Consider the following 15,684-nt stretch of genomic DNA (forward strand, 5'->3'; position numbering starts at 1 on the left):
AGTGTTTCAGAAAAGCAATCACAACTGTATCTCCTCTTGCTGGTGTCCGTTCTCCATTCTAACGCTCATTGAGCATCCCCAACCAGATTTTAGTCTTGTATTTTGTTTTACAACCGAAATGAAAAAATACAGTAGCAACACAATCTCGGAGTGACCACAGATAGTTGAAGGTGACAAAAAGTGAGCCCTGCTGACTGAACTGGACTCAGTTTGTCTTTGCCTCTTTTGTTTTATTTTCTTCCGTTTAATCCCCTTCTGTTCCACCTCACTTGCTACTGTTTTTCACACACCCTTAACTCCCTCCTCTCTTTTCCTACCAGATGTCTTATTCCAGCAAACACAATTTTTTTTGCCTATTGAGATGGTCACTAGGTCCTATAGGCCATCATAGAGACATACATTATGACTTGCCTAAGAGACTTGGCAGACCGCTTGTAAAGGTTGCTGTCCTTAAACTTCGAAGCACCTGATTCAGCTGCATACTGCTGGAAGATGCCCCAATAACCTTGTTTCAATTAAATACAACTGTAATACTCTTGGCTTCTCCATGTTTACAGGTGTGCACGGAAGAGTCTCAAGGTCAAAGAAGAAGTTGTCAAACTAGGTGAAAGAAGGAAAAACTATTCTGACAACTTATTCTTTTTGTCAGAACATTGTAAGTTGAATCAGATGCAGGTGAGCGGTTATCTTCCACCACACAAGATAAGAAATCCTTTGAATCAAGTCATTTATTATCAGGCTGATATTGCATAGTCTCCATTTTCCCTGAGAGTTTTCCGAGAGATTAGGATCGAGGATCTAAGGGTGATTGCATATGCTGTACATATTTTAAAAGGGTCTACATCCTTACAGCAAGACCAGAGGGCAACATTTTGTTTAAAAGTTATGACCATGTTGTACCGTCTGTGAAACCAGACCGAAACTGACCAGCTCAGACAGCTAGTAAGTGGACCTCAGAGTATTGTGTTACACATACTGTTCCCAAAAGGGAACAAATGAGCTTGAATGCGCAAAACTCTTTTAAAAACAGGAATGGGGTTTATGACTTAATTAACTGCTTTTAACTAGCGTCGCATAGCTTAATTAGTTGAATCCAACTCTATTTTCCCCACTTAACATTCACAGAATCATTCCACTAAAACACACATCACTGCACTCTAACTGGGTTTACATGGCTCCATATAAACCAGAAGTCGTGTGAAGTCATATTTGAAATGGAGTAAACAAAGTTTATAACCTTCATACCACAAACTACTTCATTAGAAAAAGCCATGAGTGAACAGATGAACACACAACGGTGAGCCCATTGCTGCCTCCAGCATAGTTTAGCATGGCAACAAACAAGCTGCTATGAGTGACTCTTCAGTAGAGCATGGCCAAACTCTTAATCAAAAATATTATCAAATTATCAAATCAAATATATCATATCTGAGCAACCGTAACTAGACACGGTAGGCCTGTTGGGTTTTGGTATTTTAGCCTGCCAAAGTGCATGGAGCTGTATTAAGAATGATACTTAGGGTGCTTTCACTGTTTGGTTCAGTTAATGTGTCTCATTTGGGCTGATGTGAAAGCTTAATCCAACGCTGACACTGATTAAAAAGGTGAGTCTCGATTCACTTCTGAGCGGACTCTGGCGCGGTTCGTTTGTGGCGTGAAAGCAAACGAACAAACCTCAGAATTTTCTAATAAGAGATGTATGATTTTAGCATGATTCCAAAGCTAAACTAAAGAAAATAATCTGTTCAGGAAAGGTTTTCATAACTAATCCGTATAAGGCTCTTAACCTAGTTATGCAAATCATTTGGTAACCATGGTAAAACGTATGCACATCAATGCAGGTAGTTTCACTTTAATAGGTCAACGGCTGTGCTTGTATCCGACTCTGTGTACTTTGTCAGATCATTAAGTCCATTAAAAAGTGTGTGACAGCGATCACACAGTTATAATGCCCCAATCATTACTGTAAATACCTGTTATTCATTATTTATAACATGTGGTCTATTTGCAGTCTAATAATACTAATAATGTTTATAATCAGTTATTTCTTTGTGAGCTCTTTGTGACACCATAAGAACATAAATATACAAATTGGAATCATTAAAGTGCTGAACAAACTTTTGTCAGTCACCTGAATTTTATTTCCCAACAAAAGGTCCTGATGATGCGCTGATGAAGCAAGATGACAATTGCCAAAACTGTGATAGTACAGACTGAAACTCGTTGATTCATGTTTACTTCTCTTGGTTTGTTTTAGGTTTGTTTTAGGTGTCTTTGGAAGTTTTAAATCACCTTTCCACAACAAAAACACAAGAGATTAAGAGAATGTGTGCTTGTATGCAATAGCTAACATTAGCTGCTAGGTTATTAGCCATACCTTTAAGGCTAAATGTTAGCATATCATCAGTTAACAACGTCATTATGTGGGTAGGTTAAGTAAAGCCTTGTTCAGGACGGACACATCCACCATCTGGAAGCTGGTGAGAGACGTTTATCCAAAATTACTTCGGCAAATCCATCGGTTTGTCTCTCATCCGCACATTGTTTAAACTAGCCTCTGTCATGCCTTTGCCATAGTAGCAGTATGTGTATTTTCGGATCAATGGGCCTTTAAAACAATGGGGTTTTGTTTTTGGGGAAATGGGCTGTCGGACAAATGGGTTTTGGGTCCAATGGGACATTTTTTTTAAACTATTGGGGTTTCAAATCAATGGGCCGCAGAACAATAGGCAGTCCCCCCATTTATGTCCTCTATGAATCAACTGGTGAGATTTACCTGGGACATGCAAACTTTCTTTGCGAAGTGTAAACTTTGATTACACTTTGCTAAATTAGCATAATCTAGCCATAAAATGTACACTAAACACACTTTTGTAGGATTCTCATTTCCACATGGGCAGACTGGAAATATTAAAGTCACAGTCAAACCTTCCAACCAACTCACAGAGCTAACGTTAATTAGCTAGCTACAGCTGACAAAATCTGCCAGCGACTGTTGTTATTTCAGTCAAGGCAAAATTCTACAGGCTAAAATTAAGAAGCCTGCTTCTCTCTACTCGTGTCTGAAAAAAGACCCTCTGTTTCAGAAATGTACAATGAATTTCAAGTGATACATATCTGCCACTTTTATGAATGTAATCCACATATTGAAGTGCCAGACGGGAGAGCTTGACAGGTATAGGAACTAGGCAGACAGGGCTAAGCAAAGGGTAGGCTGGATTGTGTTTAAATTGTTATGCATTAGGCTACATGAGATGAAATTCTTCATATCAAACAAAAACTTCAATTATTAACATAGTTTTTAATTTCAGGTTGATGGCAATCATTGTTTTTGTACAACAGCCGTTTGTTAAGCAGAATATAAACTATAACGGCATATAAACCAGAAAAGGTTATCTGAATGACTTGCATATCTGTAGAGAGCATGCTAAACACAGCAAGTGCTTAAACAAACCTAGCAGCAATGCAGCTATCCTTTCAAAAATAAAATAAAAGTGCAAAAGTCTTGTTAAACATTTTGATTAAACTCACCCATGGAGTGCTATGTCAGCTGTGTAGCTCCACTGCCTGTGTCATCAGTGGTTTGAGCCCTGCAGAATAGCCTAGTTCACTTCCTGGCGTGGCGCTTCAGAGCTATTGTATAAAGTGTCATGACACCCTCCCCTCAACCACAAGAGAGACTGGCTGCAGTGTTCATGCGAACACAGACAGGCAGACCAGTTAGCCAACATAAAAACAACAACATGGCAGAGCTGCACTCCTTTGCAGCATTAACTGTTTTATGGTGCTACATTAATGCTACTTTGCTGCATTTTGGTTATGTTGCTTGAATCTCTACCAGAAATGACAAAATGGTGACACCATTGTGTATCAAGTTTCACTGGCTGTATCACTGCAGCCAGAACATCATGACTAACTTCCCCTTTACAGTGTAGACGGACCACTCCTTCTAACATCTGGTCAGCAATTATGTAATAAACAAACACCCACACAATATTTAACCTGTAGCCTGTATAACCAAGCGTGTAAAAAACGTCCATGAAAACAGTCTGAATACCCTACGGATAGTGTTGGAGAGAATGAGCATGTTGTTGTGGATGTGTTACATCCTTAGTAGCTGGGAAATAGCACCTTGAGATTGCTTTTAGCTTTGAAAGGCGCTTTATAAATACAATTTATTATTATTATTAAGAAACAAATGTAAGGTTTGTCCTTAAGGTGGCACTACATGGAAAGGTCATGAGGTCATCAATAGCAGTCAATTAAATGGCGTGTTTCTTCAGCATACTTTGCTCTATAACTTTCAATGTCTTGTCCTTTAAGAAAGAAACTAAACAGAGAATAACGTTTTCACATATCAGGTGCCCTGTGGGATTTCTTTTGTAACCAAACAAAACTTATTTTCAAAATTAAAAAGTGTAATGTAAGCACTATTACTTTAAATAAATTGTAAAAGTAAAAGCCCACACACACATATATTAAAGCAAAGGACAGACTGCACTATTTGTACACACCTCGAAGCCTTTCCTCTTCCGTACGGTGATTTTTTAAGATTATTTTAAATTGAGCATCAATGTTCACTATCTATTCACTTCTGCCCTGTCTTTTCTGGTGCATTTCAGCATATCTTGCCATGTAAATCCCTGTTCATACTCACGCGAGACAGCGTGGCACGGGTCTCCTCAGATGGCACACTAGCTACGAGCGCACTCATGAGCGTTGTTCATTGCAGTACTCTGTGAAACGCAAAGAGGCATACAAACAAAACGACATAGACAAAACATTGCAATTAACTGGAAACTCATATATAATATTCCTGAACTTCAATACTTTATCAGAGCCTTGTAAGAGGCACCATTGACAGGAATGTACGAGCATGCGCATGTGCGTGCAAGATAAACAGCTCTAATGTTACTACTAAGTAAAAAACTCAAAAGATAACCTTTAATTATTATATTCCTACCGTTATTTCTTTACTCCACGTGGCTAGATAACTTGTTTTCATGCCAGACAGCAGCCTGCGACACAAAACAAGAGCACAGATAAACCACATTAGGGTTTGTTATCTAACTAATGAACACACGTCTTGTGCATTGTTGAACGAGCCACCAAACAAACATTCACAGGGGAAACATACGCTACTAATGTCAGTTTGCAGGCTAGAAAGCTAATTAGCAGCTCAGCTGCAGCACATTACACAGCAGTTAAATGTACCTGCAAAACCAGTTCTTCTATACCTCTAACAACAGCTGTCTATGACATACAGCTACAGCACACGTTTGCTTACTTTGTCTCTCGTTCTCCCGCCAGTGCTCAGCCTGCTAGTAGCTTTCAAACAAACAAGACACGCCCCTCTAGCTGCCAACAGAAAATAATTTTTTTATATTTTTCCCCCAAAGATGTCAAATGACATTTTGTAGGGGTCTCAAAATTAAGTAAATAATTTTTATTAGCATGTTCAAATATTGAAGGGTACAGGTAACGGGTTGGTTCTGATGGGCTGCTGGGCAGGTTTGTATGGCAGGTTTGCAAAACTGGAATCGTGCAGAACTCTAGACAGAGGAGGAAAAATGTCTTCCCAATTTGCACTTTTGTTAAATATTTTTTAATAACATTTGTATAGCCCAATCATTTACGAAAAATCTATTTAGTGTTGTGGTAGTGGTATCAACATGAGAAATGTGACTGAACTGTAAAATACAATGAAAGCACTCCTGTTCACCGGTTGCGTCGACTATAAATCTTTAGCCTCTAGCTTTAGGTTCGCTATTTTCCAAATCATCTCTCCTCTTTCATCTCATGTATTTTTCTCAGTTTTGTTTGTCTAAAAGGCAGACTGCACATCCTTCAGTAGCATTTATGGGCTATAATTTTGTCACTCTAGAATTCAAACATCAGTCATTTGACAGGAAGAGTATATTTACTTCAGCTCTGCTTTGTCAGTGCACAAGGAGTAATCACACATCAAGGAGTAATCACACTGTCTCTGTGACTGAATGGGAGCCACAGTGAACTAAACGGAACTCTTGTCCACCGCAGCTCGTCTGCCTGCAGCGTCTGTGTAGTCTGGCCTTTTCACTTTGCCAGAACATAAACAATCCGTCCTCTATAACACTCCATCCTGGTGCTGAGCTAGTGTGCTGTAGATGCAGAGCAAACCCTTCTAATATTTAAAGCCATATTTCCTCTCTCTCTCTCTCTCTCTCTCTCTCTCTCTCTCTCTCTCTCTCTCTCTCTCTCTCTCTCTCTCTCTCTCGCTCTCTCTCTCTCTTTCTCTCTCTCTCTCTCTCTCTCTCTCTCGCTCTCTCTCTTTCTCTCACACACATACACACACCCACGCACAAATCTGAAATGAAAGATTGAAATACCTTTGCTTGGATAGCATACATGTGGTGACACAGACTTGCTTGGTTTAAAATCCTGCCTTCTGCAGTTGCTCGGTTTAACAGAAAGCCGGAGACTTCAGGAGAAAACCATAGACACGCCCATACAGCATGGTGACCACAGCTGTTTCAGAAATGTTGGAGAAAAAAAAAGAAGTAAGAGGAAAGTTCACCTCAAAATCATAATAACTCATAATGTGACCTGCAGTTACCTTTCACAAATATGTTCATGTTGCGCTCATCTTGTTGTCTTTATGGGAGAATATCCACTATTCAAGACTCCTGATGATCCCTGTAAAATGCTGTCGTTTTAGATCGGTTTAATTTCCGTTCCTCCATTTCAAAAATAGCATCCCAGCTAGACAACAGAACCAGCCTGAGCAACCAGAGTAGACACAGCACATGGAATCACAACCAGTCATTATATTTCCTCCAGCTCTGCAGTAATATCTGCCAGTCTACTCATCAGTATGAACCTCACTGCCCCACAATTAAAGTGGTGAAACACAAACCTCTCAGTTTTATTTAGTTTCCCCCATCGTTGGTGCAAAGCTCTCTCTGCTGTGGCAATGAGCCTTAATGGGAAAGCAAGACATGTGGGCATACCTCACAAATATGCAGACAATATACAATATACCTACTGTTTTGCTGGGTTGTGAATAATTTTTAAGGTATTCCAGCTCAGGAGTCCTATTTCTTCACAGTAAATATAGAAAAACTTTTTTGAGTGGTTTAAATGTTTTTGTGTATGTTTTTCATTGGGCTCTGTGTGATGTGAACAACCAATCTGATAGTATCTGGTGATAGGCCTACATCAAGGCAAGGCCTTGTACCTGGATCTACACATTTGACAAATAAAAAATATGAAGTTGCTCTAATTTACAGCTAAAAATCTAACAACATACAGCTAGTCTGTACACACCCATACAGTCTTTATTGAGTTTTAAGGATGATTACAAGAGTCAATCATAATAATACGATACAGTGTATTGTAGGTATAGCTGCGTATTCTGCTGTAGTTTCCCACTCTTGAGCGTTCATATTCACTGCCATGGGAACGAGGTTATCGTCTACCACCACTTACTTCCTGTTTGCGGGGTAATGGGGCCACCACTGCTGCACGGATTAAAGGTTTCTTTCTTTGACAAAACAATATTCAAATATATTGTTGCTTAAAAATAGCTTTTTTTATCTCAGTGTGGGAGTGCAAGGACTTGATTTGCATGTTGCAGTTCTCTTCTTCTGAAAGGACTCAGGGAGTGGAGGTGTATGTGCAAACGTGGTGGGTATGTAGAGAGGCGGGTGGTATGTGGAGGAACTATGGAAGTGGGTATAGAAACTGCTCAAGTTCAACAAATGATGGGGAGTCTGACATTTGACAGATTGCATCTTATGTTTAGGAAGTGCCTTTGTACAGTATTTGTGATTTATGTCAATATATTTGTTTATTCATACATGGTACAATTAACTATTCAATCATTTAACAGACACTTGTTCAGTCATGATACAAAAGCTATTTCTATATAATTGTGACCTCCCACATTATCTGTGCTCCAGGAGGATGTAAGGTCACTTTGACTGAAAACTTCTACAAGTTCTCCTGTTTGCACCTTTCAAACCCCCATTGAGCATGTAAGAGAGCTAAACTGTTAGCTCAGATGAGCAAGTTTTTTTTCATATTGTATCAACGACATGTGTTTTAATCTGCAAAGGGTTGTGTCAAGAGTTGTGGAGTATATGTTGAATACTGTGTTTATACTTGTAAGACAACTATTATTATACGTGGGTGGGGTGCAACCAAATGCTGAACAATACATTTTTAGGCGGCCAAAATGTTAACTGAGGTAATAAATCAAGCAGAAGTGAAATCATTTTCTCATAGACTTTTATACAATCAGACTTCTTTTAGCATCAGTGGAGTCGCCTCCTGCTGGATTAGAAAGAATACTAGTTTAAGGCACTTCCACATTGGCTTCACTTTTGAGTCCCAAGGTTGCCGCTTGGTATTACAGGACCAATGTGTAGGATTAAGAGGATATTTATTGGCAGAAATGGAATGTAATATTCATAACTATGTTATGTCGTGGTATACAACTGAAGATGTGTCTGAATGGTAGGAACATAATTTAGAGGTCCTGGACTTTTAAGATAAGATGAAATAAACCTTTACTGATCCCAGAGGGGAGCACAAGGACAGCAACAAAAATTAAATAACTAAATAAATAATAACAGGTTAATAACACTACAATAACAATGAAGTATAAAATAAAACTATGCATGAGCATTTGGAGACAAGAATTACAAGGAAGTGGCACGAGACCAGACTGTCAGCATCAGTTTGAAAAGGACAATGAAATGTTGCACATCAACATGTCCACAGACTGAACACAACATGAGAACAAACTCTTTTAGTAAACCCACGAGGCATCCTCAGCTTGACTTTATGCAGCACTAACACTTTTTCGGTACTCCACAGGGATCAGTACTTGAACCACTTTTGTGCTGTATGTGTACATGCTGCCTCTTTTAAAACATATTCCATAAACAATCATTAATACGCTGACTTATTGTTCTTATTAACTTCCTATATTTGAATACTCAGAAGATTGGCTTGTTTATCCAGATGTCAGATGTAGAAAATGTTTTATGGAAGTTTCTATTAATGTTGATGGCCACTATCTAAACATCATTTCACAGTTAACTAAAAATATATTTGGGTCAGAGCCTGTGCTCACCAAGCTCCCCTTCTGTGGAAGAAGCCCCTTTAAACTTACAGTCAAAGTTGGACAGAAAGAAAAATTGACAAGATGTTTTTAAAATGACCTTCAGTGTTAAAATATTTTCACACATAATATGTGAGTGATGACAGTCTGAATCTGTCTCACAAGTGGTATATTTAGTGTAGATTTAATTGTCTTAAAGTCATTCCGGTGGGTGGGGGAGATGGGCTGGATGATATATGTGTGTGTGTGTGTGTTTCCATGTACACAAGAAGACATACGGCACCAAAATAACCACTGACCTGCTGACCTCCTGTGCTCAACAAACTGACGCAACAATGTGTGCTGTGTCACATTCTGACCATTGATGCCTTTATCGACGTGTCCATTGTTTCATAGAAGAGTATGTGAATTCTTGCATGCATATGAATTTATATTTATAAAATACCAAAAAAACGCGAAGGGCAGCACAAAATTGATTTATGTAAATCAATCATTAAATCAACCAATTATAAAACATATTATTTGTGACTCTGAGTGTAAGCTTATTTTGTTTTGCCAATCAGTAAGAAGTGACATACGCATCCTGCCAATGTCATTTTCAGTCAGCATCCTCTTCAGCCAATAAATGCAAAGCTCCTCTTGTGATGGTGTGGTGTCCTTCAGAAAGGCCTGAATATGAACTTGTACTAAACCTACCACACCTTTACAGTTTTGATGTAACTTTTAACTATATAAGACATTTAACAACTACTAAATAATGATTTTACTTGTGTGTATTGGTCCTTTGATTGGTTTATAATGCATTTGGGATTCTAAAAAAGCTGCATAAAAACAAATGTGTGCGTGTCAGAGCCGAGAGACTATAGAGACTATAGAGGTGTGCATGTACTTTGTTGTGTGTGTGTGTGTATGTGTGTGTGTGTGCGTGCGTGTGTGTGTGTGTGTTAAAGGGGATGTTGCTGTTTCCCCTGTAGTGACAGTAACAAGCAGCCGTCCCACACGTGTCACATCGCTGCTCCTTCTCCTACGCTTCTCGCAGAGAGGAACACACAGCGCTATTATTATCACTGACAGGAAACATGTTGAACCACAGCAGCGATCTGAACCGACTCTCACTCAGTGTCTTTGTATCTCGGCCTCTGACTCATCTCTTCCTTTCTGTTGTTTGGCGGATGCTCTCCGTCCTTCTAGTTCTCTTTCTTTCTGTCTTTCTGCTTCAGTGAACTTTCAGTTTTTTCTGAAAGTGTTGTTTTCCTTTGTCTTGGTGGCTCTCTGAATGCATCCTGTTTGTCTTTTGGTTTGTCTTGGAATTGTAACACGAAACACCCCTGCTTTTCTCACTTGCTGTACTTCCAGTGGTATCGAGCCATGTTGACAGTTTAGTTTTTTGTTTGTTGAGGGTAAGATATATCCCCCTTTTTGAAACAATTTTGAAACAGCTGTTACATTTGAGTTGATAAATGTGACTTTGCTTTGGAGGCTGTCTGTGTGGAGCTGATCAGAAGCTAGCACAAGCGTGGGCTTGATTTTTAGGGTGAGGGCCCAAGAAAAAAGTTTGCACCGGTGATAATCACAACTATGTTCCTGCTGCCTCATGGTTTGTAACCCTTCTGTACTGTATATTGAGTGCAACCCTTTCTCATTCCCAACTCGTCACATATGGACGCTGGGTCATGACCCCTTGGCGTCACTTTTTAACACACTGGGTTGCCCTACGAATGAAGCTGCGAGGCTCCACTACAGTCGCAGTAAAGACGTGGTTAACATTGTGAATCAACACAAAAGAATGTGTACACTTCCTGGACTGGAAGAAATGTTACCAGTGAACATAATCTAGACAGCAATTACTGTACATTTCCTCCTGGACTCACCAATGGATCCAGATTCAGTCTCTGGACTGTTCTGCACACACAGGTAGACCGTCAGTGGAATGATTAGATTAGATTTCCCTCAAACAAAACCCGCCTGTTTGCTATCCTGGCTCCAAAATGGTGGAACGACCTCCCCATTGATGTCAGGACAGCAGACAGTCTTCACACCTTCCGTCGCAGACTGAAAACTCACCTGTTTTGACTTCACCTCGGCGAATGAAGAAACAAATGAACTGTTCTTTGTATGTTGTACTTATATTGGTTTGGCTTATTTATAGCTGATAGTTGAATTTGTATTCTATTGTTTCTGTATGTTGCACTTTTCTTTGGCTTATTTATAGCTAATAGTTGAATTTGTATTCTATTGTTTCTGTATGTTGCCCTTATGTTGTTGCACTTCAAACTGGCTTATTTGAAGATTCTTGCTGTTCGGAGTTGTATCTCCATGATTGTTTGAACTTTTTGTACGTCGCTTTGGACAAAAGCGTCAGCTAAATGAACTGTAATGTAATGTAATGTAATTAGTTTTATTGTTTTGTAGTATTAGATGCTGTTTTAGTTTTTTCTTGCATAAAACTACATTATATTGTTTGTATGTTGTGCCCTTTGCCCCAGCTTGGATTTCATCATATATTTCCATGTTCTCGCAGTTTTCTTCTCACTTTCCTTCCGCACTAATAATCAAAAACAAGCAGAGCGTGGAAGAAGATTAGACTGACGGAGAAGTGAAAAAACTTTCCAATAAGTTGAAAAAGCCCCTCACAATGTGTGGGTCTAAAACATGTTCACACTGGCAATATGACAAAAGTAAGTGAAGTTATTGTCTTTAGAAAATAATACATTCTGAATAACAATATTCATAAAGCTAAATGTTATGTTTCAACATGTAGGTTGCCACCAGAGGGAAGATGCTGCCCTCTGGTGGCAAAAGGACTACATGGCCAAAACAATGAGGCTTTCCCATGAGGGGGAGTTAACGGTAAATGAAAATTCAAATGCAGAACTCAACAACAGCTCCATCTTGTTGTCAATTGCAGGTTCTGCATATAACATATAAATGCAATACAAACTGTTTGTACACCATAAACCAGCACATAGATACACAGTGCTATAGGTAGAACTCCATAAGCAAACAGTTTTCTAATGTTATCTTCAAAGAAATCACCTACAGTGCAAAACACAAACCTGAATGGAGCATTTAAACGGTCACATAAAAGAAAAAAAACTGGAATATTAAAATAAATAGCAGTGATGAAAATGAAGTATTATAACAATATTATTATAACTGTAGCACAGAATGGACTAAAACCAAAATGCATGACACACTGACAGTCAGGGTTGAGTAAAGGTTTGTGTTAGCGAGAGTCCCAAAACAGGCAAGGGTCAAATCCATGAGATCAGTCAGAAAAGGCTAATTTAACCAGGTAGGGGGCCGGCAAAGAATCATCAATCAGGAAAAGGCTAAATAAACACTGTGGAAAGCTCATGCAATGCCATTGCACCGATGGCCCACGAAAACCCTAGTAGTCCGAAAAATTTTCTATTTGTCCGACATCACCTTACCCTGATATTCTTACCCTAAACCTAAACAATCTCACTGCTCATGCCTGACCAACCCACCCGATCAAGGCAGGTCTGTGCTTCTGCCTTTTGGAACGATTGGTGATTGTTTTCGGGATAAGGGCTGTCGGACAAATAGGCTCTTGGAATAATTGTCCGTCTGAACAATGGGCAGCCCCCGAAGGCTAAGGCGGATGCAAACTACACAATCTGGCAGAGAGTGAATCGATGTGTGCAGATATACATGCTGTGGAACTAATTGGGGAAAAGAGTGGGCGGGGAATTTCAGGTGGTGGAAAAGACAGGAAAGAGGTTACTGCAGGACAGAGAGAGAAACAAGGAAAGAAAGTTGTAACAATTACTATTACATAGTCAAGTAAAGTCATAAGAGTAAACTACTAAAAGAGTATTCATTTAAAGATCATTTGCAACATTAATTTTAACCCCCAGAGAGGCTCTTTACAAAAGAGGTCCAACACACTCCAAACAAATCAATATGCACGTTATAACCAGTGTGTGTGTGTGCGTGTGTGTGTGTGTGTGTGTGTGTCTGTGCTGGGTTGAAGAGATGCAGCCTCTGACATCTCATTAAAGAGTCTTGGCATCCAGCAAACCCATTTGAATTAGATGAATTAATGAAGAGATGACTGTCACAGCGGGAGTTTGAAGCAAACACTTTATAATCATAATTCACTCATTCCTCTTGAGTGGTTTTGATGTGCCAGGTTTAGCATGTAGCGTAGGCATATGTTGTGACCGGTATCTTGCTTGTGAGTGCCTCGGTGTGTTTCCACGTCTCAGAACCATAGAGCAGGACTTCACGTTGGTATTGAAGTGACGGAGCTTGGTGCCGTTGGAGAGCTGGTTTGATAAACAGAGCAGCCGAAGTGTCTTGACTGTTTGTTGCGCTTTACCAATGCACAGCTCTATGTCCTTATATGCTCGTCCATTCCTTATGATGTTGATCTTTAAGTATGTTCCACATCCTCATGGGCCCCGCCCTCACTGTTTTGTCTCTCCCTCCTTCTCTCTCGGATATTCTCAAACTCTTTGAAACTGATTTTTACAAGCTTTGCTTGCTGGTCAGGAAATGGAACAAAGCTCAACTAGAAAGCCATCACTAATTAAAATGGAAGCTTTGTGGAGCCAGTACAGTTTCAAATAAAATGAGAAAATCCAATAAAATCCACCAAAAAAAGACAGCGTTTCCTCTAATGAAACTTTTACATTCTGACTTTATTCTTTAAACACCCTTACAGCGTGACCAAACAATATGCCTTTGTCTGGTATTAAGCAGGACACTAATCGCTGAAAAGCACTTTGCACTGCATAAACACTTAATAATATAAATGGCATAATTGTCTTTGTCAATTAACAGCTTAATGTGATGGAAAGTAGAGAAAGAGGACTAATAACTGTTGATCTTGTGTGTACAAGCTCTTGTCTTCCTTATCTGCAGCTTAGCTGATGTGTTTTATTTGAAAATGTATTTTTTAAGACCAGATCTTAAACATTGGAACACGGCAACATTAACCAAACTTCACCTCAACCTGAATGAAGTGTGAGGTCTCATCTTTGTCCTAAAGCCAGAATACCACACACAGTAGTTGTAGCTTACAGATGTACGTGGCTTCCACCCAAACCCTCCTCTGGCTGGTCACAGGTCCAGGCTCAGACCTGACATTAAAGAGTGTATTTTTAGCGGCCTCTCTCTCTCTCTCTCTGTCTGTAATACTCTCATGTCAATCCTTGCAGGCAACATTAAAGGATCTCTGGTTCCTTAAGAGGTGTGTAAATAATATAGCCTATATTAAGACATATAAAATATAAAAATATATCAGACAAGTCAGAAATATGGCTTAACTGATAACTAAAGTAATTCTATTATCCTATTATATATTTTATATGAAGCTTTATACTTTGCCTTTAACTTCGGTTGTCAAAAAATAAATAAATCTTTATTTCTGTATATTATTATATATATATATATATATATATACTTACTTTATTTTCCTCTTCTATTTATCTTTTTAATGTTTAACTTAATTTTACACAAATGTTTGTTTTTGTTTTGGCACATCAAACAACATTTCCAATTTTATGTATGTATATAAAATGATGTGGGCGTGTCCATGTATGTCCAGCGCAGTGATTGGTTCAGGGTTTTGCTGTGTGTAACTTCAATAAAGTGATGTAGGAACCCGGTCCAAAAATCCGGAAATGAGTCAGCACTTCCGGTTCCCTCGTCGTAAAGTCAATGGGTTTTTTAAATTGGTTTTTGGTTAGATGTCTGAAATAAGGTCCGTGGTTAACACAAGCTTAAGAGATTTCTTAAGATGTTTTACAACATAAAATACATCAGTAACTAAAACCTGTTAATTTTGAAGCTTTTATATGTGTTAAAAAAAGGCAGCTAACCAGTTGTTAAATGAGAATACAGAGGATGAAGGGGACATTAGACATCATCACGCCGAACAAGGACACTTATCTCTTTAAAGTATAAAGTGTTTATACTCTTGCGCTTGTTGTCGGGAAATAAAATCACAATTTGGAAGCCTAGTGGTGGTGATGGTCAAGTCATGCGACTGCGGTACAGTTTGTTTGTAGCCTTATAACCTACAAGACGTTATCTTTCTACTTCCAGCGGTTGTATTTCATGCATAGAATTTCATAGTATCACATTATCTGTGAGATTTTGCTGAACAAAAGGTGTAAATATCATAAACTTATGTTTGCCACAGAGTTCTGCAATAATCCAAAACCCAATTGCATTGCCATTTTGTCAAGAGCACCAGGGCAATGCTAACCTCCAGGTTGGCCTAAAAAAGTACGTTATTCCTGCAGCACAGAGATTTGCACCTACATCCACAAAATGACTTGTAGACTTTAAAATAGGCTTCTGGGAAAGTCATTTCAGCAGCAGACTTTAGTGCATTTACTCACATAATGATGACATTAAACACCATTTAATTACCTGCAATGTTATAAAAATAACAAGCAATACCATTAAGTGACATCTTTGACAAACTGTTTATACAGTAGAGTATTTCTGGGCGTAAACTCTTCCCCAAGTCTGACCCAAAGCTGTGCTGACGACACAGAGGCTCTGAGGTGCCCACTCACATAAACAAAGGTGAGGATTTACAA

The 15,684-nt window shown here is 39.0% G+C and overlaps 1 protein-coding gene across 4 annotated transcripts in view; it reads right to left on the minus strand.

Moving 5' to 3' along the window:
- The window catches only part of sh3bp2 (SH3-domain binding protein 2), a 31,272-nt gene extending 25,959 nt beyond the window's left edge, over nt 1–5,313 (minus strand). For 2 of the 4 annotated variants that reach the window (XM_029445234.1, XM_029445232.1), the window contains exons 1-3: nt 5,215–5,287; nt 4,964–5,018; nt 4,658–4,736 (exon numbers count right to left, since the gene is read on the minus strand). The gene's annotated coding sequence lies outside the window, so the exon portion shown is untranslated. Of the gene's footprint in view, nt 1–3,531; nt 3,657–4,657; nt 4,737–4,963; nt 5,019–5,214 lie in introns of those variants that run through there. The other 2 variants (XM_029445233.1, XM_029445235.1) reach the window with 2 other exon arrangements.
- Between the last annotated feature and the right edge of the window lie 10,371 nt (nt 5,314–15,684).

The sequence above is a fragment of the Cottoperca gobio genome, chromosome 12 (assembly GCF_900634415.1).
Source record: "Cottoperca gobio chromosome 12, fCotGob3.1, whole genome shotgun sequence".
NCBI lineage: Eukaryota > Metazoa > Chordata > Actinopteri > Perciformes > Bovichtidae > Cottoperca > Cottoperca gobio.